Genomic DNA, 27487 nt, shown 5'->3' with positions numbered 1-27487 from the left:
CCTGTAAGATGCAAGTAGTTCCAACAAGTGTGAACCATCTCTGATATAGGACGGTAATTGTTTAACAATGGGCTGGAGATACAGATCAATATATTGACTAAAACCGGTAGTAACACTCTCCATGGCAGCCACAATGGGCCTGCCAGGGGGAGAAGTGAGACTCTTGGGGATTTTAGGTAAGTGATAGAAATATGGGATCTGGTAAAAGTTTTTGGTGAAGAAGGAAGCTTCCGTTTTGTCAATCACTCCGCCATCAAGAGCTGATTTTACCAAAACGTTAACTTCAGCAGCAAATTCAATGGTGGGGTCCTTGGAGAGTTTTTTATATGTAGTCTCATCTGAGAGGAGTCTAAGGGCTTCGTTAATGTAATCTGCCTTGTTTTGCAGAACAATACCTCCCCTTTATCCGCTGATTTGATGATAATGTCAGCCGAATGTGTTAGGGAATCCAGAGCCTGGATTTCAGAAGCGGAAAGGTTGTGTATATGTAAAGGTATCGTAGTAGAGGTCTGGCAAAGTTTCAGGAAGTCAGCATATACTACCCTGTAAAAACTTTCCAGGTAGGGGCCTTTTGACTGGGCCGGATAGAAGATAGATTTAGGTTTCAGTGATGAGTGTAAAATAGGTGGTGACGTAGCAAGGTGTTGAGTAAAGAAACTAAGAGTGTCTCCTTCATTGGTTAGGGTATCTAATATGTCTATGATGTCGCCATCATATTCAAACATATCTGTCAGAGGAATAACAGAAACTTTGTTTGCCAGTACCGGCATTTCCCTGTACGCCTGCGTGGCAGAATGGCTAATAGGCGTACGCGGGTACGCAATTCAGCAGACCGCGTCACGGCGTAACTGCGCACATAGACGTGCAAGTTAGCGGACGTCGAAACGGCGAAACGGCGTAAGCACGTACGCACGTACGCATCTTAGCCGCACACGTGGGTTCCCCTATTAGCCCTATAAAAGGCAGCCCAGCTCTCTGGCTTATTGCTGGTTTGTCATTTCAGCTTCTGTGTTCCTGTTCCTTGTTCTACTATTGACTCCTGCCTGTTGTGACCCGGATTTCCTTGACCATCCTTGAACTTCTCCTGCACCTTGACCTCGGCTTGCTTAAACGGATTCCTCTTCAGTCTGCTCCAGTGTTTGACCCCCGGCTTCTCTTTAAAGACTTTGCTACTGCCTGCTCCAGTGTTTGACCCCCGGCCTGTCTTGGACTCTCCTATTGATTGATTCCTGTGTATGACCTTGGCTTGTTTAAACGGACTTCCTTCCTACCGGCTTGCTGTGTTTGACCCCCTGGCTTCTCTACATACTTGTTCCAGTTATCTACTTCAGGTCCAAGGTGTTGGAGCCCCAGTCTGATTCCTCTGCTGATCACCGTCCAGGTGTACCCTGCACGGACTACTACCAGACAGAAGTTCAACACGCAGGCTCCTACTAGTGCCTGGCGACCCGTGCCTCTCTGTGCCCGATACCCTCTGTGCCACCTCCAGGGGTATAGCGCACTCAGCTGCAAGGGGAGCCGCTCTCAGCATCTCGGCCCTGGTGAGTACCCTGACAGTACAAACCAGCCATGTCAGAGGCCGACAGAGCTGGTTCTCCCCTTGAGGCACTCTGTCAGCAGGTGACAGCTCTTACTCAGGCTGTCTAAAGACTTCAAGATGGCTACTTCCAAATTGAGGGCCGTCTCCAGCACCTGATGTCTGCTCCAGCTCCTTCAGATGCAGCCTCAGCCAGCGGGGTGGCCTCTCCCCAAGGTCAAGTCACCCCAGCATCTTCAGTTGTAACGACTCTCCCTGAACCCAGAGTCCCCACTCCGGAACGTTTTTCTGGAAACCGGAAGAAATTTAGAGCTTTTAAAAATGCTTGCCTACTGTATCTAGCTCTTCAACCCAGGACTTTCCATGCAGAATCCATAAAAGTGGGATTCATTATTTCACTACTATCTGAAGAACCACAATCTTGGGCTCATAATCTTCTTGAACAGAAAAGTCCTTTATTAGACTCAGTTGAAACTTTCTTTGCCGCTATGGCTCAGTTATATGATGACCCGCAACGCACAGCTACTGCTGAATCCATTCTGCACACCCTTACCCAAGGAAAAAGACCAGTAGAGGATTACACCGTGGAATTTCGTAAATGGTCTGGAGACACCACCTGGAATGAGGCCGCCCTTAAATACCAGTACCGTCAGGGCCTCTCCGAAACACTTAAAGACGAATTGGCACGAGTGGATACCCCTGACTCTTTGGAAGATCTGATCCGACTCGCCACTAAGCTCGACAGACGCCTGCGGGAGCGTCGCTCTGAACGCTTCCAGTCTTCCTGGCCTACCTGGATGTTACCCCGGGTTCCTCCAGTTCCTGTGCCTATCGCGGGTCCCTCAGCTTCTGCTGACAGTGAGCCCATGCAACTGGGACTGGTCCGGTCCCCACTCACTCCTGATGAGAGACTGCGACGGCGTCAAGCCAATCTTTGCCTATACTGCGGAGAAGCTGGCCATTTCCTTCGTAACTGCCCTGTGAGACCCAGTAAGTACCGCTTACGGCATGCTATGAACTTTCAAGTTGCTGACTCAACCCAGTCTCACCTTATCCTACCGGTCTCATTACAGGTGGCGGAAGAGGGAATTCGACTGCTGGCTATCGTTGACTCCGGAGCATGCAGCTGTTTCCTGGATGCATCTCTTGCCCAAAGTCTGCACATCCCTCTTCAAGATAAAAAACAGCTCCTTCAGATTTACCTGGCAGACGGGTCTCTACCCAACTCAGGACCCATCACGCAAGAAACCAAGCCCATTCTTGTCTCTACAGACTCTGGTCATCAGGAATTTCTTTGTTTCAACATCATCAACTCACCCATGTTTCCCATTATCTTGGGGTTCCCGTGGCTAATGGCACACGACCCTCAGATCCTTTGGAGTAAAAAAGAAATTCTCTTCTCTTCAGCATACTGCTCCCAGCATTGTTTTGTGCCAACCTCCAACAAGACTGTCCCCTGTTTGACCGTACAACCAGTGCCAGATACGCTTACACATGTCCCTGCAGCATATCACAAATTCCTGGACGTTTTTGATAAAAAGAAGGCCGATAGTTTACCACTTCATCGGCACTATGATTGCCCCATCGATCTGTTGCCCGGCTCCGAGATTCCGTTTGGCCGAATTTTTCCCTTGTCGGAGACCGAGTTGGAAGCTCTCCGCCTCTACATTGATGAAAACCTTGAAAAAGGATTTATTCGTCCTTCTTCCTCCCCAGCAGGGGCTGGTATCTTTTTTGTCGAGAAAAAGGATGGATCTCTCAGACCATGCATAGACTATAGAGAACTTAATAAAATCACCATCAAAAATCGATACCCACTTCCCCTCATTCCTGAACTGTTCCAGCGGTTTCGATCTGCCCAAATATTTACCAAATTGGATTTACGAGGGGCATACAATCTTGTTCGGATACGTGCTGGGGACGAATGGAAGACAGCCTTCAGGTCCAGATTCGGTCACTTTGAGTATCTGGTGATGCCGTTTGGGCTCTGTAATGCCCCAGCTACATTCCAGCATCTAGTCAATGATATTTTCCGGGAATTCCTAGATAACTTTGTCATTGTCTATCTTGACGATATTTTGATTTTCTCTACCACTTTAGAATTACATTGAGACCATGTCAAGAAAGTCCTCTCAGTTCTCAGAAAACACGGCCTGTTCCTAAAAGGAGAGAAGTGTGAATTTGAAAAGACTACCATCCAGTTCCTTGGCTTCATCATCACTACTGAAGGGGTAGCCATGGATCCACAAAAAGTTAAAGCCATCCAGGAGTGGCCGGCCCCCTCAGACAAAAAAGGAGTCCAGCGATTTATCGGCTTTGCCAATTTTTATCTCAGGTTTATTAGGGGGTTCTCCTCAATTATCTCTCCCATCACTCAATTAACTCATCAACAAATCAAATTCCGATGGTCCCAGGAAGCTCAAGATGCCTTTGCCAAACTAAAGAATCTATTCACGTCAGCTCCCATACTTCAGCATCCGGATCCCACTCTACCTTATGTACTTGAAGTTGATGCCTCAGAATCCGCCACAGGAGCCATCTTGTCTCAGAGAAGTGGTATTAAGGCACTTCTCCATCCAGTAGCCTTTGCCTCCCGCAAACTAAGTCCTCCAGAGAAAAATTATAATGTTGGTGACCGGGAATTATTAGCCATAAAAACTGCCCTTGAGGAATGGAGATACTTACTGGAGGGTGCGTCCCAGCCCATCATGATCTTCACGGACCACAAGAACCTGGAGTATCTCCGAACAGCCAAACGTCTTAGACCCCGACAAGCCCGATGGGCATTATTCTTCTCCAGGTTCAATTTCCATATCTCCTATCGACCTGGGTCAAAAAATGGGAAGGCGGACGCACTTTCCCGTATGTTTCCAGAGGCCAATGAGTCAACAGAACCTGAAACCATCCTATCCTCTCACAATTTTCTTCATCTCATTCAACCTAACCTTCAATCTGCTATTGAACAGGCCTCTAGGCAATGCACGAAATCCGAGATATCCTCCTTAGAAAAAAGAGATGGTTTGCTGTGGGCCCAGGACAAGATTTTTGTCCCCTCCTCTGTAAGGCTTAGAATTTTACAGACTTTCCATGATCACAAAATGGCAGGACATTTCGGAGTACGGAAGACTTCTGAATTAGTTCACCGCTCTTTCTGGTGGCCGGGTTGGAGGCAAGACTGTAAAAAGTATGTTCAATCCTGCATTACCTGCCAACGCAGCAAAGGGTCAAACACTAAAGCTTGGGGCCTCCTTAGACCCCTATCTATCCCTGAAAGACCTTGGAGTGAGGTTTCTTTGGACTTCATTGTTGATCTACCTCCCTCTGAAAATTTTTCCACCATCTTAGTAGTGGTGGATCGCCTCTCAAAGATGGCACACTTTCTACCGATGATTGGTACCCCTTCTGCTTTGGCTACAGCAAATGTTTTTATTAAAGAAATAATAAGACGCCATGGCATTCCCCACAACATCACCTCTGATAGAGGAATTCAATTTACCTCAAAATTCTGGAAAGACCTTTGTAAATCCCTGGAAATCAAAACCTCCTTTTCTTCAGCATACCATCCCCAAAGCAACGGCCAAACAGAAAGGACAAATCAGACCTTGGAGCAATATCTCCGTTGTTTCTGCTCTAGCTCTCAGGATAATTGGTCAACCCTTCTCCCCTGTGCGGAGTTCGCCTATAATAATGCCACACACTCTGCCACCAATCAGACGCCTTTTTGGGCCAACTATGGGTTCCACCCATCTTTTCTGCCAAACTCCATTCCAGAAGTCACAACCCCCGCAGTTCAAGATCGAGTAAATCTCATTCAATCTAATTTTTTACAGATCCAAAGGGCCATGAAGGAAGCTCAAGACAGCTATAAGGAATATTACAACAAAGGGAGAAGAAACAATCCGGAATTTAAGGTTGGGGATAAGGTTTGGCTATCTGCTGTCAATCTTAGATTACCCTGTCCCTCACGTAAACTTGGCCCAAAATTCATTGGTCCTTTTGAAGTAAAAAGGGTAATTAATCCTGTGGCCTTCGAACTAACCTTACCCAGTACTCTTAGAATCCATCCAGTGTTCCATGCATCCCTACTAAAACCAGTAGTTCCCAATTCTTTTCCAGGAAGGGAGGAACCTCCACCTCCACCAGTGGAGGTAGAGGGTGAAGAAGAATTTGAGGTGGAAGCAATTATGGACTGTAGAAAGAGGGGTAGGCAGACTCAGTATCTGGTGAAATGGAAAGGGTACCCACCGGAAGATAACTCCTGGGAACCTGCCAGTAACATACACGCACCTCGTTTGGTTCAGAATTTTCACAGACGACACCCAGGGATATTAGCCAGGTTGGGCATCCGGAGGTTGCCCCTCGGGGGGGGGCACTGTCAGAGGAATAACAGAAACTTTGTTTGCCAGTACCGGCATTTCCCTGTACGCCTGCGTGGCAGAATGGCTAATAGGCGTACGCGGGTACGCAATTCAGCAGACCGCGTCACGGCGTAACTGCGCACATAGACGTGCAAGTTAGCGGACGTCGAAACGGCGAAACGGCGTAAGCACGTACGCACGTACGCATCTTAGCCGCACACGTAGGTTCCCCTATTAGCCCTATAAAAGGCAGCCCAGCTCTCTGGCTTATTGCTGGTTTGTCATTTCAGCTTCTGTGTTCCTGTTCCTTGTTCTACTATTGACTCCTGCCTGTTGTGACCCGGATTTCCTTGACCATCCTTGAACTTCTCCTGCACCTTGACCTCGGCTTGCTTAAACGGATTCCTCTTCAGTCTGCTCCAGTGTTTGACCCCCGGCTTCTCTTTAAAGACTTTGCTACTGCCTGCTCCAGTGTTTGACCCCCGGCCTGTCTTGGACTCTCCTATTGATTGATTCCTGTGTATGACCTTGGCTTGTTTAAACGGACTTCCTTCCTACCGGCTTGCTGTGTTTGACCCCCTGGCTTCTCTACATACTTGTTCCAGTTATCTACTTCAGGTCCAAGGTGTTGGAGCCCCAGTCTGATTCCTCTGCTGATCACCGTCCAGGTGTACCCTGCACGGACTACTACCAGACAGAAGTTCAACACGCAGGCTCCTACTAGTGCCTGGCGACCCGTGCCTCTCTGTGCCCGATACCCTCTGTGCCACCTCCAGGGGTATAGCGCACTCAGCTGCAAGGGGAGCCGCTCTCAGCATCTCGGCCCTGGTGAGTACCCTGACAATATCTGTGGAAGGACTGGTGGGAAGAGGGTCCAGGCACACTTCAGTAGGTTTGTGTGATTTAGCATGGAAAAACCTTTTGAGGGTCAAGTTGCGAATGTATCTGTTTAAGTCTTTAAATAAAAGAAAAGGATTAGGCTTATTGATTGGGGCAAAATTAAGGCCTCTGCTGAGTAGGCTAATGTCTGCAGGGGAGAGTTCGAGAGATGATAGGTTGAAGATTTTTACAGTTTGCGGAGCTTCGGTGTATTTGTTTCGGGACTTTTTTCGTCCTCCTCTGCAGCCTCTCCGGTGAGTTTTCGTTTTCTCCGGTTGGCTCGAGGAGGACTGGGGGCTAAAAAAGTATTGAAGTCTGTGGTGATGGGGGAACCCAATGTATGAGGTATAGGACCTCATACATTTTTTTTTTTTTATTTGTTTTGATCCATTTATTGCACTGTACTTTATGATTTATTTCCTCATGATGTTTTAAATGCTTGTTCCCAAATTTATCTTACCTTACCTGGTTTTACTAACAATGTTTTGTTTTAATTGGAGCCCTGTTGTAAAAGTATATATATATATAGATTCTTTTTTAATATTTTTTTGCACTATGTCATTGTAAGGTCCTTTGTTTTTATCCCCCCTGCCATTCTATGCCGCCCATTACCTTTTTTTTTTTTTTTTTTAATGTAAATCACGGACTTTACAGCCCCGCCCCCCCTTTTTTCAGCTTATTTAAGCCCACTGTGTTTTCCTCTCCCTATGCTTGAGAAAGGAATGCGGCCATTCGTCCACCAATGGCAAGCCTATTCTGAAACGCGTCGCATGCGTGTGACGTCATCACCGGGCGCCACGCTCTATTTGCTCTCCAAGCCTCGATTGTGATTTTCGGCTCGGCCGGGCTTATCCCTTCCTAGAGGCTTCACACCATTCTACCAGTGAGCAGCAGTATGGCTGAACGGATGCTCTGACGTCCTATACATCTCTCCCTCCCCTTCCCTGGAACCCCTATCTGTGCATCTGGGATATAACTTGGCTCCCAACTCAGCAGGATCTGTGTTGGACTGTTTGCTGCAAGAGACTGCACCTGGCTGCAAGAACTAATCTTCTTTGGATCTGGCATGCCCTGCAGGAACCGCTGTGCCTGTAGTTCCACCGCATCTCTCCAGCCCAGCCAACTGACCCTAATGCAACTTCTCCAACTTCCATGTGAGTGGATATTGTTGTTTTAATAAAATGTATTTATGATTTATACTCAGCGACCCCCCTCTCCTTGTTGTTGTTCAAGAAATGACATAGGCAGTCATAAACTAAAAGCTGTGTAAATTCCAGAAAATGTACCCTAGTTTGTAGACGCTATAACTTTTGCGCAAACCAATAAATATACGCTTATTGACATTTTTTTTACCAAAGACATGTGGCCAAATAAATTTTGGCCTAAATGTATGACTAAAATTGAGTTTATTGGATTTTTTTTATAACAAAAAGTAGAAAATATCATTTTTTTTCAAAATTTTCGGTCTTTTTCCATTTATAGCGCAAAAAATAAAAACCGCATCAAAAGAAAGCTCTATTTGTGAGAAGAAAAGGACGCAAATTTCATTTGGGTACAGCATTGCATGACCGCGCAATTAGCAGTTAAAGCAACGCAGTGCCAAATTGGAAAAAGACCTCTGGTCCTTAGGCAGCATAATTTTCCGGGGCTCAAGTGGTTAACTCAGCACACATTTTGGTATTTACTATAGCACCCTGCAAAAAAGACATTGGACAATTCCTTTATTTAAAAGGTCTTCTTCTTTCCTGGTTTCTTCCTCCGGTCTTGCTCCAGCTTCTTCGTCGCCCCGCTCTTTCCTCTGGTCTTCCTTCGGTTTTCTCCTTCTTCCCCCAGCTTCTTCTTCCCCCACTTCGTCCTCCATCTTCCTTCGCTTCTTCCTCCGGCTCCGGTCTTTCTCCTCCGCTGCTCTTGCCACCGACCTGCTATGAAAATGAACCTCCTAGGACGCTGCTGTCAGCCGATCTGTCCACTTCCATAGCGCACATTTCATATATGACTATGGGGTGTGGCCGCCATATGACATCATCAGGAGCGCCCGCCCCCTTGTGACATCACTGACCCATTTTGCACCATGCGGTAAAGTCACAAGGGACGGGGTCTCAGAGTCACGTCATCTACCTCATCGCAGCATCGGAGGAGGTTCATTTTTTGCATGTCTGGCGGGAGCGGCGGAGGAGAAAGACCGGAGGACTGACCGGGGAAAGAAGAAGTCGGAGGAAGATGGAGCAGACGAGAGGAAGAAGCGGAGGAAGATGGAGGAAGAAACAGGGGGAAGAAGAAGCTGGAGGAAGATGGAGAAGACTGGAGGAAGGAGCGGGGAAAGAAGAAGACATTTTAAATAAAGGAATTGTCAAAAAACGGCTACTGTCTTTTGTCACATTTCACTGCTTTTTTTGGTGACTGTGTAGGGATACAATGTACCCAATACCCATTCACATGGGGGGGCGGAATCTGGGGGTCCTCTTAAAGGGGGCTTCCAGATTTCGATAAGCATACCCCTACAAGCACCGGGCAAGGGTGGTGGGGATGAGGCCCTTGTCCCCATCAACATGGGTAAAGGTGTTTAGGGGGGACCAAAGCACCCTCCCCATGTTGAGGGCATGTGGCCTGGTATGGTTCAGGAGGGGGGGTGCTCTCTCATCCCCCCTCTTTTCTTGTGGCCTGCCAGGTTGCATGCTCGAATAAGGGTCTGGTATGGATTTTTGGGGGACCCCCATGCCATTTTATTTTAAATTTTGGCTCAGGGTTCCCCTTATTATCTTCAGGTCTGGTATGGATTTTGGTGTTGCCCCCTACGCCATTTTTTAAAATTTGGCATGGAGTTCCCCTTAATATCCATACCAGACTTGAGGGGCCTGCTTTGGACTTGTGGGGCTAACCTACGCCATTTTTTTCTTTGATTTTAACTCTATATTGCTGGGTACTGTATAACTCTATATTGCTGTGGTACAGTAATAAACACGGGAAAGATGCGCTACTTTACAGGAATTTACAGGAATTTTTCATTTTGATTGTTTCACTTTAAGCATTGTTAAAATCACTGCTCCTGAAAAAACGTCCATTTTAAAAACATTTTCTTCCAATTGATACATGTCCCCTGGGGCAGGACCCGGGTCCCTATACACTTTTTATGGCAAAAAACTTGCATATAAGCCTTCAGTGAGAACTTTGGATTCTGCAGGTTCGAGCTCCTTTGACTTCCACTATTGCTGCATATGTGTTCTGACAGGCATTATTGCCACAATAGCACTGCTTTCCATTAGCGCTCAGTTTCTGAGAGTTGGAGTCTTAACTGGCCTTATTTGGGCGCTTTTTTCTGGGACTGCAGGATAATTTTTCGGCACAATAGTAAATGACCCCCACTGTGTCCTGAGGAAAGGATATTAGCCAATGATCAGCAGGAATCTTGAAAAGAGACCTCAGCTGTAGGCATGAGCCAAACACCCCCCCCCCCCCGGTTCAGTTCGCAGCAGAACGTGCGAACAGACAAAAATTTGTTCGAACACCGTTAAAGCCTAGGGGACACGAACGTGAAAAATCATAAGTGCTAATTTTAAAGGCTTATATGCAAGTTATTGCCATAAAAATTGTTTGGGGACCCGGGTCCTGCCTCAGGGGACATGTATCAATGCAAAAAAAAGTTTTAAAAACGTATGTTTTACGGGAGCAGTGATTTTAATAATGCTTAAAGTGAAACAATAAAAATTAATTATTCCTTTAAATATCGTGTCCTTAGTGTGCTTGTAAAGTATCACATTTTTCCCGTGTTTAGAACATTACCACAGCAAAATGACATTTCTAAAGGAAAAAATGTAATTAAAAACTACTCACAGCTGTAATGTATTGTCGGGTCCTGGCAATATAGATGAAAATCATTGAAAAAAACAGCATGGGTTCCCCCCCAGTCCACTACCAGGCCCCTTGGGACTGGTATAAATATTAAGGGGAACCCCGTACCCAAATTAGAAAAAAAAAATGGCCCAGTATATATACTATATGGGCTGCCCTATATACTCTGCAGAAAATTGGGTCTTAGGTGTTGGTAGTACCAGAACACTGTACGCAGAAAATATACAGCAGAATTTTTCTATATGGTGCATAATAAGAAAACAAAGAAGATATGGCGCTGTTTTGCTGCTATCACATAGTGGTATAAAACTATATATATGTAATTACATGCCCCTGTTTACTAGGGGCAGAAAAATTGGGCCTTGGGTAGTGGTGGTGGTGCCACAACACTGTAACCCCTCACAGATATTCTTATTGGGTGCAGGAACGGGCCCTGCGTTGAAATATTAGATTGAAAATTGTAATTACATGACCCTGTTAAACATGGGCAGAAAAATTGGGACTTTGATGTTGGTGGTGGTAACAGAACACTGTAAGTCCTCACAGTTAATCTTGTTGGGTGCAGGAATGGTCCCTGCTGTAAAATATTATATCAAGAATAAACAGGGGCAGAAAAATTGGGCCTTTGGTGGTGGTGGTACCAGAACACTATAATCCCTCAAAGATACTCTTGTTGGGTGCAGAAATGGGCCCTGCTGTGAAATATTAGATCAGAAATTGTAATTACATGCCCCTGTTAAACAGCAGCAGAAAAATTGGGCCTTGGGTGGTGGTGCCCTAAACCAAAAATATTGTTGGAAGCTAGCATCCTCAAGATTGAGGAGGAATAGGATAGTCAGCATAGGCATAGTCTTCAAGGGATCCCACATCCATAGAAAATTCAATCAGTTACATCAGCATCAGGTGCTTGATAGCTGCTGCTGATCCAAGACTGATTCATTTTTATGAATGTGAACCTATCAACGGAGTCTGTGGACAGGTGCACTCTATGATCCGCTACAAACCCTCCAGCAGCACTGAATGTGCGTTCAGAAAGAACGCTGGATGCAGGACAGGCCAGTAACTCAATTGCATATTGAGCAAGTTCTGGCCTGTGGTCCATCCTCAAGACCCAGTAACCCAGTGCATGCTCTGTTGGAAAGGTCTCCAAGTCTGCTCTTGCCCCTAGGTATTCCTGCACCATGTAATGCAGACGCTGGTGATGGTTGCTTGAACCGATTAGACCTTGGTGCTGAGGACTGAAAAATTATTTAACGGCATCAGTCAGCCGGCCACCTTCATCGCTCTTCCTCTGACTGAACAAAGCCTCAGCAACACGTTGTCCAGCACCAGGAAATTATAACCTTCCAGGGTCTGGAAATGCATTGCACAAACCTTTCTTAAAGGCCTCCTGAAGATGTTTCATCCTCTGCTCCCTCTGCGAAGGCAGGATGAGTTCTGCAACCTTAGCCTTGTAGCATGGATCAAGAAGGGTTGCCAGCCAGTAATGATCCCTCTTGTTGATACCATGAATCCTAGGGTCCTTTTGCAGGCTTTGCAGAATCAGGGAGGTCATGCAGCGGATGTTTGCAGAGGCATTCGATTCTGAGTCCTCTGAGTCACTAAGGATCATATGATCCGTAACAACTTCCTCCCAGCCACGTACAACTCCTTGGGTTTCTGGGGACTGAAAACCATCCCTTGAAGACTGCTGTTGAGTGTTATCCTCTATGTCCATGCTGACACAATCCTCCTCCTCTATTTCTTCCTGTGTGTTTGGTGGGCAAGCAGGAATGCTATCTGGATGAAGTGGGCCTTGAGAGATAAGGAAGTCCTCCTCTTCCTCCCGCTGTTCTGCCTCAAGTGCCCTGTCCATTATTCCAAGAAGCGTGTGCTCAACAGGAAAACTAGAGAGACAGTGTCACAAATGCATGCATTGTCACTGCTCACCATCCTTGTGGCCTCCTCAAATGGTGACAGGACAGTGCATGCACCCTTGATCAGTAGCCACTGGCGTGGGAAAAGAAGCCAAGCTCCCCTGACCCTGTCCTGGTGCCATACTTGCACAGGTACTCATTGATGGCCCTCTGCTGTGTGTGCAGCCGCTGCAGTATTGCCAACATTGAGTTCCACCTGGTGGGCATGTCACAAATGAGGCGGTTGGTGGGCAGGTTGCATTCCCTTTGAATGTCAGGCAGCCGAGCACTGGCATTGTATGACCGGCGGAAATGACCACAGACTTTTCTGGCCTGCCTCAGGAGATCTTGTAAGCCTGGGTACCTGCTCAAGAACCGCTGCACGACCAAATTCAAGACATGTGCCAAACATGGAACATGGGTCAAGTGTCCCTGTCGGAGGGCAGAGAGAAGGTTGGTGCCATTGTCACATACAACCATTCCTGGCTGAAGCTGGCATGGCATCAACCACCTCTGAGTCTGCCCCTGCAGAGCTGACAGAATCTTTGCCCCAATGTGGCTCCTGTCCCCTAAGCAGACAAACTCAAGCACCGCATGGCATCTTTTTGCCTGACTGCTTGCGTAGCCCCTTGATCACTTACAGAGCACCACTGGTTCAGAGGACAAACCTGCAGAAGAGGCCATAGAGGAAGAAGAAGAGGAGGGGGTGAAGGAGACAGCTGTGGCAGAATTACCGCTAGCATTTTGGAGCTGTGGTGGTGGAACAAGCTCCAACAATACTGAACCCTGTCCTGCATCCTTCCCAGCTGCCAGCAGAGTTACCCAGTGTGCCATGAAGGAAAGGTAACGTCCCTGCCCATGCCTGCTGGACCATGAGTCAGCGGTAATATGCACCTTACTGCTGACCGCCCTGTCCAACAAGGCCAAAACATTGCCTTCCACATGCCGGTAGAGAGCCGGAATGGCCTTCTGTGAAAAGAAATGGCTTTTTGGAACCTGCCACTGAGGTACAGCACATTTCACAAATTCACGAAAGGGGGCAGAGTCTACCAGCTGAAAAGGCAGTAGTTGCAGTGCTAGCAATTTGGCCAAGCTAGCATTTAAACGCTGAGCATGTGGAGACCTGCTGCTCTCTGGGATCGGCCGACAATCCGGTCAACCATAAGAATGCAGTGTCAGAGCATACATCCACATATAAGTATCTTACATACTGTATATATAAAACTTAAAACAACTTTAAGCATGCAGCATATAACACAAGCAATATGTATAATTATAGCGGCATCAATATGTACAGTTATCCAGACATCAGCCGCGCATGAAACATGGCACCTGGTGTAGACTCCTGCAAAGCTTAGCCTAACTTGACCCGTTAACAAGTCTTAATGCAGAGCGCAACCAAATTTATTTACCTGATCTGACCCATTAACAGCTCAGCGACTTGACCCATTAACAAGTCTTAATAAATATCTGATCTGTGCTAAAAAAGTTATAACAAATCTCCGACTTGTACCAAATGAATCCTGGCCCCTTTTAGCCAACCTACTTCTATACTTTTATTGCAAACTGAACAGAGCTGAGTTGATAGAATGCGGCAAAAATCAGGTACAGATCACTCACCTTAGATGACCTTGTATTCCACCGTCGCCTCCAAGCCTGTAAGGGACCCCTATCGGACACCTGGATAGTTTCCACACGAGGCCTCGGTAACACAGATCGACTCCCACTGTCAGGTCACCTTGAGGCTAGGTGACAGATGCACTCTGTAAGAGTCAGAAGTGCACCGCTAGGTAGTGGACCCTAGGACTGACTGCTGCGGATTGAACCCTGGGAGGTTCAGGAAGCAGGTCTACTGGATCACTGACACAGATCCGACTGGGAGCTAGAGCATAGATTCCCCAGGGCGCAGATTCTAAGAGCCAGCAGGTGTTCACCAGAGCCTCTAGTGGTGAGGATGGACTGTGCTGCAGTCTGGCTCCAGGTCGCATCCCCCAGGGTCTCACAGCTCACGCTCACGGTAGACTACAGGAGAAGAGGAAGGCAGCAGCAGGCTGGAACAACAAGGAAAGTAAGGGACAAGCCAAGGTTGGGGCCACAAGCAGACAAGGACAACAGAGTTCACGCCAAGGTTCAGGGTCACAGGCAAACAGGGATGGTCGGGGACATGCCAAAGGTCAGGGTCACAAGCAGACAGGAATAGTTAAGAACAGGCCAAAGTTGGTAACTGGAATCAGACGTAGGAAACACAGCAAGTACACAGGAAAGCTAACACACAATGGTTGATCAGCACTCCTGGCTTGCAGTGCACAGGTTAATATAGGGTTCCCTGATAGGAGCTGGGGTGGAGCCATGCTAGAGGAGAGTTTACAAAAGCAGTCAGGTGAGGGTCAGCTGGTCTCTAGAGATGAACACATGGAGACAGGTAAGCTGACCGACAAACTCTATTGCATAACCATGACACCCACTAGTGGATCTCAAAATATGTTCAATTATATTGTGGGCAAATGCCCAAGGGAATAAAAAGGGGATGGCTTACAATACTTTCAAAACTTGATTACAAAGCAATAGAATAACAATTTCTATTAAAAAAATGTTCTTTTCCATATAATGTGCAATTTTATCATATTGTGTGTGAGATGGGCAAACTTTGAAAAGTCATATCAAAATGTTTCAATATGTTCCAAAACAATATAGCAATTACAGACATTCTAATCTTTTAGTCTAAACATATCTCGCAGAAAAAGTTAAATTCACATATTAGAATTATGAGAGAATCATGGAAATTTACAGAATACAGACATCAGAATTATCATGAATCCTTCAAGAGGGGAGAGGGGATATCCCTGTCTAGTGCCATTTGATATATGAAATGATTTAGACAACAAAGCTGAGAAGTAAAGTTTAGCAGATGGGCATGAGTACAGAGCCATGATTGCAGAAAAGATGTGGCCCTGGGTACCACATTTGTGCAGGTCATTGCTAAGTATGATCAATGAACTCTGTCAAATGCCTTCTCTGCATCCAAAGAGAGAAGCATAGAAGGCATTTGGTGTTGCTGTGTGTGATGGATGATATTAATTATGCGATGTGTGGTGTCTTTGTGAACCCAGACTGGTCAGGGTGTATTAGGCTTGGAAGTAAATCTATCAATTGGTTTGTTATAACTTTAGCATACAGCTTTAGGTTGTCATTTACCGTATTTATCGGCGTATAACACGCACTTTTTTCCCCTTAAAATCAGGGGAAAATCGCGGGTGCGTGTTATACGCCGATCCCCTGCTGACTGAGCGGAGCGATCGCCGACCGCGATTTGAAAATGGCGCCGCTGGTGCCAAAATACACAGAGCCGGTCCTCGGCTCTTCTCGCCCACTTTCGGCTTCACTCGAGCGCCGCCCGAACCTAGCCGAGTGTACTCGGCTAGGTTCGGCTAGCTCCGCTCACAGTCACGCCCATGCCGGGCGGGACTACAAGTGGAGCCCGAAAGTGGCCGAAAGTGAACGAGAGCCACCGAGAAGAGCCGAGGACCGGCTCTGTGTATTTCGGCGCCGGCGGTGCCATTTTCAAACTGCAGTGACAATGAAAAGTCACTGCAGTTTAACTGCAACCTGAGCAAGGCTGCAAATGGACACAGAAAGCTGCAGATCAGCACTGACAAAGCTGCAAGGCTGCAAATGGACACTGATAAGGCTGCAAATGACACCAAGGCTGCTGACTGCAAGGCTGCAAATGACACCAAGGATGCTGACTGCAAGGCTGCAAATGACATCAAGGCTGCTGACTGCAAGGCTGCAAATGGCACCAAGGCTGATGACTGCAAAGCTGCAAATGACTGCAAGGCTGCAAATGACACCAAGGCTGCTGACTGCAAGGCTGCAAATGATTGCAAGGCTGCAAATGACACCAAGGCTGCTGACTGCAAGGCTGCAAATGACTGCAAGGCTGCAAATGACACTGGACAAGCATGCAGATGGACGCTGTGCAAGGCTGCATTGATGGGCATTTAAATGTAAGTTTTTTTCCTTATAATTCTCTCCTAAACTTGGGGCGCGTGTTATACGCCGATAAATACGGTATTTATTTATTTATTTATTAATTTTTGGTGGTGGGCTCCTTTCCTAGCTTTGGTAGTGTGATAATTAGGGCTTCCGGAAAAGAAGATGAGGTGGCAGCTGCATTGAAAAGCTGGGTCAGATAATTAAGAAGAATGTGTTTAAAATGTTTAATGTATTCAACCACAAAGCCACCTGGTCCTGGAGATGTATTATTTGAGAGAGAATCAATAGCATTATTGATTTCTATGTTGTTAAATGGGGAATTAAGGTGCTGTAACTGGATGGTGGTTAGGCCCGGTAGCTGTACCGTATTAGGAAAGGATTGGGTGGTAGCAAGGTCAGGCTGTGATTAGGATGGTTACTCTTTTAGATTGAAGAGGGAGCTATAATATGCACTAAAAGCATCTGAGGTTGCTTGTGGGTTGGTTAATCAGTCCCTAGTTAATAGATTGTACAAAAAGGAAATGTGGGACTTGAAGCTGTGGCCTTTTATTTGTTAAGAATTTTTGTAATTTCTCCAATCTGTTGAATAGGAGTGTTTTGAGCTGTAAACAAAGTTCCAGTTTGGACTTCAGGTCCACATGTTTTGTTTTTTTTCTTCAGGAAGTTTGTAGTTTGTATTTCTGATAATAGGCTTTCAATGTGCTGCGCCCTCGCCCTCTTTGCTCTTGTCCTAAGCTGAATAAATAGACTGTGCATATAGGCTTTATGCAGGACCCACAGTGGTTGGGTCAGATACTGAGTTGGTATTAGTAATAAAAAATTGAAGGTAGGTGTTCATTCTTCACACAAGAGTAGGATTAGAGCCTCAATAGAAATACAGACAGATGAGTGGTCTGACCATGTGGTTGGTAATATGTCAGAGGCTGATATTTTCTGTAGAAGCCACTGGTCTGTGAGGAAAAAGTCAATATGAGAATAAAAATGATGGCATGCTGATAGGAATGTGTAGTCCCCCCTCCATGGCGTGTTGGCAGTGCAGGGTTTTTCCATTTTGAAAGGAATCGAGCTGTGGGTCTGGGCCAAGTTTGAAGTCCTCAGACCATGAGGCAGCTTCGTTGCACTCCAGTGACCTTTTTATGAAGCTTTCGTAAAAAGCAAACTTAAAGTGTATTATGGGTGTACACATTAACTATCATATATTGAGAGTGCACAAATGGATAATATTTCGATCCTCTGTGTCTCCAGTACATATGTGTAGTTGTAAAAATACTGTATGCTTTCTTGATCTGGCCAACTGTTGTGAAGGGTGTCTTCTTCACCAGGGAAAGAATTCTTCGGTCATCCACCAGATTTGTTTTCCGTGGTCTTCTGGGTCTTTTGGTGTTGCTGAACTCACTAGTGCGTTCTTTCTTTTTAAGGATGTTCCAAACAGTTGATTTGGCCACACCTAATGTTTTTGCTATCTCTCTGATGGGTTTGTTTTGTTTTTTCAGCCTAAGGATGGCTTGCTTCACTGATAGTGACAGCTCTTTGGATCTCATATTGAGAGTTGACAGCAACAGATTCCAAATGCAAATAGCACACTTGAAATTAACTCTGGACCTTTTATCTGCTCCTTGTAAATGGGATAATGAGGGAATAACACACACCTGGCCATTGAACAGCTGAGCAGCCAATTGTCCCATTACTTTGGGTCCCTTAAAAAGTGGGAGGCACATATAGAAACTGTTGTAATTCCTACACCGTTCACCTGATTTGGATGTAAATACCCTCACATTAAAGCTGAAAGTCTGCAGTTAAAGCACATCTTGTTCGTTTCATTTAAAATCCATTGCGGTGGTGTATAGAGCCAAAAAGATTAGAATTGTGTCGATGAACCAATATTTATGGACCTGACTGTACACCTGTCAAACAGGTGTGGAAAAATTGGGCTTTGGGTGTTGGTGGTGCTTTTATACCATAACCCTATAGAGGTACATTTGATGAAATCAAGAATTGGCCTTGCTGTAAAAACTTGAAATGATGTGAACCTGTTAAACAGGTACAGAAAAATTGGTCCTTGGGTGTTAATTGTGCCCATGAAACCTATACTAAAAAATTACTTCAAGATAAAATCAACACTCACAAAGCTAGGCATTCTAGACAGTCTTGCAGAGATTCCAGATCCTAAAAACATTTAATCAGTGACATTGAAATCAGGGGCTTGATAACTGCTTCTAATCCAGGACTGGTTCATTTTGACAAATGTCAGGTGGTCAACGGACAGACACACTCTTTTATTACTCTTTATACACACACTATATTGACACTACACTAGCACTGCACTGACACGCTACACTGACACTACACAATACTTACACTATACTCAGACTACACCAACACCACACTGACACTCTTCACTCAGGGTCACAAGAACACACTAGCTCACTAGTAGCAAACAGAGCCCTAACTATCTCTACTTCAACAACACACTGTAAAAGGTTCCTGTGGGAAAGAACCTTTTATAGTGTGGGGTGGGACTATGAACACTGAGCCATGATTGGACAAAGTCATCATGACTTTGCCCAATCATGGCTTTGACTGTGCTCTGTGCCTTGAATGAGCAAAGCCTTGCACCTGATCTGCGAGGTTCATTGCTGCATCCTAGAATGCACTGTGCAGTGTGCAGTGCATTGTGGGGCACTCGGCGGGTGAACATCTGGCTGAGCACCCATCAAATTCGGGTGTTCACCATACAGGGGGAACAGGTGTTTGGGCAAAAATTTTGCTCGGCCTGAACTGCTTTCCTTACTCTAGTTCTAATGTATGTTGTCAGCAAACAGTTGTAGGTGAGCATAGGGTTCAGGTAGAGTCCCCGCGGTTCTAGATTTCTGTTTAAGTTATTTTTTTGCATGACAGAAAGGGATGCACAGGAGAGCATCCCTGAGTATGGAGTCAGGCAGGTGTTGAGGTTTGGGGAGCCTGTGAATGCAGTCAATGACCAGCCCAATATTTTTAATCTCTGTCAGAACTTCAGATATCCCCTGATTTTGATGTTATTCCAGTGGGATCTGTCTTTGAGCCACTTATTTGCATTATGAGTATCAATAAGGTCACTTATAGTGGATTCATAGTCCCCCATTTTTGTTTCCATATGTGTCATTCGATCCCCTAGGGAGGTAATATCATGATTAAATTACTGCATGAGAGAAATCATAGCTGACTGTGTCTAAGGGACCTGTAACATATCCTTGAGGATAGTATCCAAAACTGGTTTATTGTTAGTAGGAAAAAGGCTATGGCATTAGGTTGTGCCCCTTGGAACCCATGAGAGATATAAGGATGACTTGCCTCATGGATGTCAGTCATGGGAAAATCTATCTCCATCCTTGCTTTATTTGGGCTGCTGGTGACAGGAGTGCCTGGAGGAGATGCAGAAGAGCTGCCAGGGCCAATCTGAACTTCCATTGAGTTATCTTGGGGATTCATGGATACAAAAGGCTGTAATGTTTGGAGAGTAGCTGAGATGGCTGCTGAGCCCATGGGTTTGGTGCCATCTTGCCTGCGTAGGTCTGCCAGTTAGAACATGAATGCTGCGAGTTCCTGCAAGCGCCTCTCTTTTTTAATCTAAGTAGCCATGCCGCTGCTATGCTGGGGAGGATGGTTCTATTGCTATAGCAAATTTAAGAGAAGGTAGAGGGAAAACTAGTGTCTCATAAGCTGGACAAACTTAAATAGCATACCTAGGCCAAAATTTGCCAAAAAAGAGCAATGGCTTGGGTTTTACTAAAAAGAATTAAAGTGACATTAAAGCTTCTTTTTTAATTAAAAAAACAAACATGTCATACTTACATGCCCTGTGCAATTGTTTTGCACAAAGCAGCCCTGATCTTCTTATAGGGTACTCCACTGGTGCTCCTGGCCCCTCCTTTTTGGTGGGTGCCCCCATGGAAAGCCAACTGTGCAGGCTTGCTATGGAGCCACCCTGTCTGCGTCCATTGACACAGACCATGCGGCTTGGCCCTGCCCCTGTTCCCTCGGCACAGCATTTGATTGACAGCAGTGGGAGCTAATGGCTCCTGCTGCTATCAATCTTCCCAGGGAAAAGGGAGACAGCAACAAGAGCCACTGCTCTCATGCACATCACTGGATCGAATCAGGCTCAAGTAAGAAAAAGGGGGGCTGGGGGGAATTGTGCAGCACAGAAGGTTTTTCACCTTAATGTATAGAATGACCAGGCCATTTTTTGCGATATGGCACTGCATTGCTTTAACTGACAATTGTGTGGTCATGCGATGATCTACCCAAATAAAATATATGTACTTTTTCCCACAAATAGAGCTTTCTTTTGATGGTATTTGATCACCTCTACGTTTTTTATTTTTTGCGCTATAAACAAAAAAAGGCAGACAATTTAAAAAAAAAAATGATAAGTTAAATTAATTATAAATTTAAAAAAAACAATATTTTTTACTTTTTGCTATAATAAATCACTAAAAAAATGTAAAAAAAAAATATTTCTTCATCAGTTTGGGCCAATATGTATTCTTCTACATATTTTTGGTAAAAAAAAATCGCAATAAGTGCATATTGAATGATTTGCGCAAAAGTTATAGCATTTACAATATAGGGAATAGATTTATGGGATTTTTATTATTATTATTTTTTTTTACTAGAAATGGCGGTGATCAGCGATTTTTAGCGGGACTGCAACATTAAGGTGGACAGACACTTTTGACACTCTTTTGGGACCATTGACATTTACACAGTGATCAGAGATAAAAATAGCCACTGATTACTGTATAAATGTCACTGGCAGTGAAGGGGTTAACACTAGGGGGTGATAAAGGGGTTTTAATTTGTTTCCTGGGAGGTGTTTCTAACTGTGGGGGAGGAGGGGACTTACTGGGAGTACAGAGAGATCGCTGTTCCTAATCACTAGGAACAGACGATGACTCTGACCTCCCCTGATAGAACGGGGATCTGTTTGTTCACTATGACAGATACCCATTCTGGCTCTCAGTGGAGTGATGGCGGGTGGCCGGCGGACATCGCGGTCACTGGCCATGCACATCAGCTCCCCTGCCATGCTGTGGGCACGCACTTCTGCTGTAGCTGTTAAAGGGACCACTGTACAGCTATGGCGATTCCTGGGAATAAGCTGATCTGTTGCCATATAATGACGGTTAAGATGTTAAGTGGTTAAGATGCTACAGAGGATACAACAGGATAGTTTTATTAGGAATAATAGGCCTAACCGGTGTATTCCTCACTTTTATTTTAACTAGTGGGATGGGGCTGATGTAAATGTGAGGCATTTACTGTGAGGTGGTTTAGGTGCCTACTATTCTTATATTTAGTTTATCTTTCTTTAAATTTAAATCTTTCTTTTATCTTTCTTTAAAAAAATGTAAAGCCCAATCAACATAATCTAAAAATACCAAAAATAGCAAACGAAATTCTAAAAACCCCAAAACACCAACCCTGAAACCAAAACCCTCCATTTTTAAAGGATAGCCTTGACATAAAAGAACAATTTAACCTAAAACAGAGGCCACCATACAATTGAGATGAATAAACACCCAAAGTGAATGAGAACCCCCAAAATATTGCACCTTGAATGGATGTTAAACCTGCAGAGTTCACCTTGAGCCCATGGTAGAGGCAAACCAGAACCTCATTCCTATTTGTAACATTCAGTTTGTATAACCTCATGGGATATGATGGATCTTTACATAATAATAATAATAATAATAATAATAATATGATCTGATTTCAGATTCTGGTATCTCGATGCTCAGATCCCTGTTTACCTGGAAGCAGAAAAAAGTTTGGATCATCAATTCATAAATGTTGCTATGAGTGTGTCCCATGTCCTGAAAGAGAGATATCCAACATTTATGGTATGTTTTATATTTGCTAGTAAGTTATTAACTGGACAGAAGTTACTACTGTAGATAAAGTGTATTTCAGGGGGAAAAAAGAAGAACATCTCTGCAATGTGTGTACATTTCCTCATGTTTTATCCTTCTAAAGACCCTGCAAGTACAGAATGATACCTGTTGATCCTGCCAGAAATGCACTCAGCTCCTAAGTTCTGCTGTGGGCAGGCAACATACAGGAGTTTGGTGTCTGAGATCAAAAGAAATGGTTTCAGCCCGGCATTGTTGTATTTTGCTACTTTTACTACTAGACATGTGCACTGACAAAAAAATCTTCTTTTTTTTTTTTTTTCGTTTTTGTTTCATTCGTTTTTTTTCAATTTTTGGATCATTCGTTATGATCGATATTCATTATTTTGAATGAATTCAGAAATTCTGACACATTCAAATTCATTACATTCCATTCGTATAGATGTGGTATTTGTTATTTTGATTATTCGTAACTTCTGTAAATTTTTATCAATTTGAATTTGTTACATTCCATTAGTTTGCAGTATTCTTTATTTTGAAAATCCGAAAATTGTAAAGAACAAAAATCCGAAATTGAAAATCCAAAAAATTGAAAGAATGAAAATTCGAAAATCTGAAAACAATAACAAAAATACTAAAAATCGAAAGAACGAAAATCCGAAAATAAGAACAAAACTTTGAAAATCTGAAAGAACGAAAAATATTTGAATAATATCTAGTATACTTAAAGTATTAAGTTGATTAACCATTGTTATATATTTTTTTATTATTATTATTATTTCATAATAAATAATAATAAAAACTATCATTTCCTTTCAAATTTGGCTGTTAGTGAATGTAACAAATACTAATTTATCCAAAGTTATCCAGTATTCGTTATTTCAGATAATTCTTAACTTCAGATACTGTAAATTTGTATTTGTTTCGTTTACTAACAGCCAAATTTGAAAGGAAATTCCAATACCTATAATGTAATAGTTTATAACAATTATTATAGTTATTATTTTTATTATTTATACATAATAATAAAAACTATAATAATGGTAATAAACGTAATATTTTAATTATATTAGAAATTATTTGAATGTATTTTGTTCTTTCAGATTTTCAAATTTTTCGGATTATCGTTCTTATTTTTTAATTTTCGTTCTTTCAATTTTCGGATTTCCGTTCCAATTTTCTGCTTTTCGCTCTTTTTATTTTTCTCATTTTCACATTTTTGGATTTTCATTCTTTCGCAATTCGAATTTTAATTCTTTTGAATTTTCGATCCTTTAGAAAATTTGTTTTCGAAAAAAAAATTTATAAAGCGGTCTTTCATTAATTCGGATGTTTCCGTTTTAATAAATATGCCGAATTTTGAAGAAAAACTAATTTGGAACAAAACAAATTGCACATGTCTATTTACTACTATTAACACTAATACTACTACTACTAAAGTACTGAATCGCTCCCCTCTCCTCCCTTTTTATGACAGCATCAAAACGTATTTTTATACATAATTCCCGATATATCGCAATGCACAAAAACAGCAACAATTTCTGTAAAGTTCCACATTTATGATCACAAAATTATTCTTCAGCCTCAGTCAGTGACTTTTCCTAGACTAAGGTGATGCGATCAGTCTGCTACAGGCAGGAAGAAGCATTTCCTCAGTCTCCTTTCCCCCAGTGATCAGACTGCAACATTGTAACTTTGTAGCAAGGCAAAGTCTGCAGCAGGGGCTGATCTGCGTCAGCATCCAAGAACACAGCTTAACCACTTCAGCCCCAGAAGTATTTACCCCCTTAAAGAGGGAGTCCCGCGAAAAAAAAAAATTAAAAGTCAGCAGCTACAAATACTGCAGCTGCTGACTTTTAAAATAAGGACACTCACTTGTCCCAGGGTCCAGGGATGTCGGCACCCGAGACCGAATTGTCCCTCGGTCTTCGGGTGCTGCCGCCACCATTCTCTGTAAGGGAATCAGGAAGTGAAGCGCTGCGGCTTCACTTCCCGGTTCCCTACTGTGCATGCGCAAGTCGTGCTGCGATTCCTAACTAGTCCCCGCTGTCACTGTGTTAATTTAACTTACAATTGCGTGGTCGTCCGACGCTGTACCCAAGCAAGATTGATGTCCTTTTTTCCCACAAATAGAGCTTTTTGGTGGTATTTGATCACCTCTGCGGTTTTTATTTTTTGCACTATAAACAATAGTACAAAAATTTAATTAAAGTAAAATAAAAACAAAAACAAAAAAAGTGTTTTGTGGTTAGTGTGAACCAAATATGTGCAAATGCTACCAATGCACTTGTGCAGCGATACTCCTATTTAAAGTGACAATTGCTCTGCTGAATTTAGCCTCAGTGTAGCTCATAAAAGTCAATTTCATATGCAAAAAATATATATATAGACATATATATGCGGACCACAGTGCATATACTAGATATATATCAAAAAAACATTTTCATAAAGTGACTAGTGCCCTTCAAATGCGTGCCTGAGTGATACTCCTATGTATCAATCTTAACAAACATAGGTAATATATACTGTATTCAAAAATAGTCCATAGATCATTTTTAAAGAAAAAACAAAAAAATCATAAAAAATAAAATAAATAATAAATAAATAATATGGATAAAAAGTGCTCTTCAAATCTGTGCTCAGTGCTTCTTACAGCTGCCCTATAGGTAATGTACTCACCGGACACATTTCCCCCATGCAGGGGTACTTCGCTTTCACAGTATCTGCCATTGTGTAGCAAACAAAATACTTTTTCCTGTGTCAGCTGTGTGTTTCCGTGCTTGCAGTGTAAAATGTATAATTCTCCTTTAACTTTCCCTCCACAATTCCCACATGTGGAAAAGAGACATCTCCATAGTGTGTTACCGTTTAAAAGTTACATTTATTGGATAAAAGTGGAAACATACTCACATATAGTGCAGGTAAATAGAGCTTTGAAATACAGGGACCCGGGACGATTCCACGGCTCAAAACCGGAAGTAGATGCAAATACACTGGAAGCTCCTCCCTACGCATTTTGTCACTAAAACGTCATCTGGAGCTGCTGCTCCAGGTGACTTCTTATTGACAAAACGCGTAGGCGAGGCAGCTGTTCTCCTTCTTGTCCATTCCTCCATAAGTGCAGGGCCACTAACACTTTTTTGCAAAAGTTATTGTGTCTACAAACTATGGGATAGATTTAGGGACTTTTTTATTTTATTTTTTTTTACTAGTAATGTCGGCATTCAGCGATTTTTAGTGGGACTGTGACATTGTGGTGGAAACATTGAACACTAAGTGACATATTAGTGACACAAATACAGTGATCAGTGCTAAATAAAATATGCACGGTCACTGTATAAATGACACTGACAGGGAAGGGGTTCATCAAGTGCAATCAAAGGGTTAAATGTGTTCCTGGGAGTGTTTTCTAACTGTGTGGGGGTTGCTGACACTGGACAAATAGGATAGTTCTACTTTAAGGCAAAATTAATGTGGATTGTGCAAGTTGCTGCAGAACTTAGTAAATGAGGCGAAGCCTCACTTTACAAAGAATACCCAGTCACAAGCAAGGAAGAAATTGAACAGTCTTTTTACTTGGACATGATTGGATGATGGAAGACAGTAGAGCTTCCCCTCATTTACTAAGCTCTGGAGCAATTTCACTTGCTATGCTTGCTTCACTTTACTGTGTGACTTTAGTAAATCCAGCCCATTACATGTATTAAATCCCCCATTACATGTAGTAAATCCACCACATTACATGTAGTAAATTGACCAATTAAATGTAGTAAATCCCCCCCCCATTACATGTATTACAGACACCCCATTACATGTAGTAACTCCACCCCATTACATGTAGTAACTCCACCACACTACATGTAGTAAATCCACCCATTATGTGTAGTAAATCCCCCATTACATGTAATAAATCCACTCATTACATGTAGTAAATCTCCCCCTTCCCCCATTACTTGTAGTAAATCCACCCCATATCACCCACCCCCCATGTTGAGGGCATGTGGCCTAGTATGGTTCAGGCTCATCCCCCCTTTCCTGACCTGCCAAGCTGCATGCCCAGATAAGGGTCTGGTATTGATTTTGGGGGGACCCCATGCCTTTTTTTATTTTATTTTGGTGAGGGGTTCCCCTTTAAATCTATACCAGACCCAAAGGGTTTTGTGTGTATCAAAAGTGACACTGCACTTGTTGGGGGGAGTATTTGTTTAGGGTATAGCATGGCACAGTCTACGGCACACATTCACACAGGGTCTTGGAAGATGTTAGATAGTAAGGAAACTGGCCATTACATTTTGAGAGACTGAAACTGGAAAGTTTACCGTTTTTACAGTTACTGGAAAGTTACAAAAAAGTAAAAAAAAGTAAAAAAAAAACCATAAAAAATTAAAAAGTAAAATAAATAAATAAATAAAAAAGCCAAAAATAGTTGTTGTTTTATTGAGTTAATGTTCTGTTGTTACTGTGTTTTATTCTTAACCATTGTTTGCTTTGTAGGAACACCATTCAGCTGCAGCACTGATCTGTTTATTCTGACAGCAGCAGGGTGTGCTTTCAGAATACATACTTCAGTGATTGCAGTGCTGTAGAAGGAGATTTCCCCACCACAGTTAAAAAAAAATATATATGCACAAGCATGAGGGGCTTGGGGTGGTCACTGGGTGGATTGTCCCTATGCTTCAGCATATATATTTTACTTTTTGTTTTTTAATTGAATTAATGTTCAGTTCTTACTGTATTTTTTGTTTGCTTCGCAGGGACGCCAATCAGCTGCAGCACTGATCTGTTTATATTGACAGCAGCAGCGTGTGCTTTCAGAATATATACATCAGTGATTGCAGCACTGTAGGGGGATATTTCTCCACCGCAGTTAAATAAAAGAATGTATATGCTGAAGCATGGGGCCTGGGGAGGTCAGTGGGTGGCCCTATGCTTCGGCATATTTTTTTTCTGATCACTTTTGTTAGCAGAGATTTCTTCATCCACCTCAATCAATGTGAATAGAGGAATCTGCTAGTTTTTTTTCATTCTGACTATGGGCTGAATGAAAAAAAAGAACATTATATATATGCCCATCATTAGAAG

The sequence above is a fragment of the Aquarana catesbeiana genome, linkage group LG01 (assembly GCF_042186555.1).
Source record: "Aquarana catesbeiana isolate 2022-GZ linkage group LG01, ASM4218655v1, whole genome shotgun sequence".
NCBI lineage: Eukaryota > Metazoa > Chordata > Amphibia > Anura > Ranidae > Aquarana > Aquarana catesbeiana.
The sequence above is the reverse complement of the archived record's forward strand: the minus strand, read 5'-3'. Positions refer to the sequence as shown.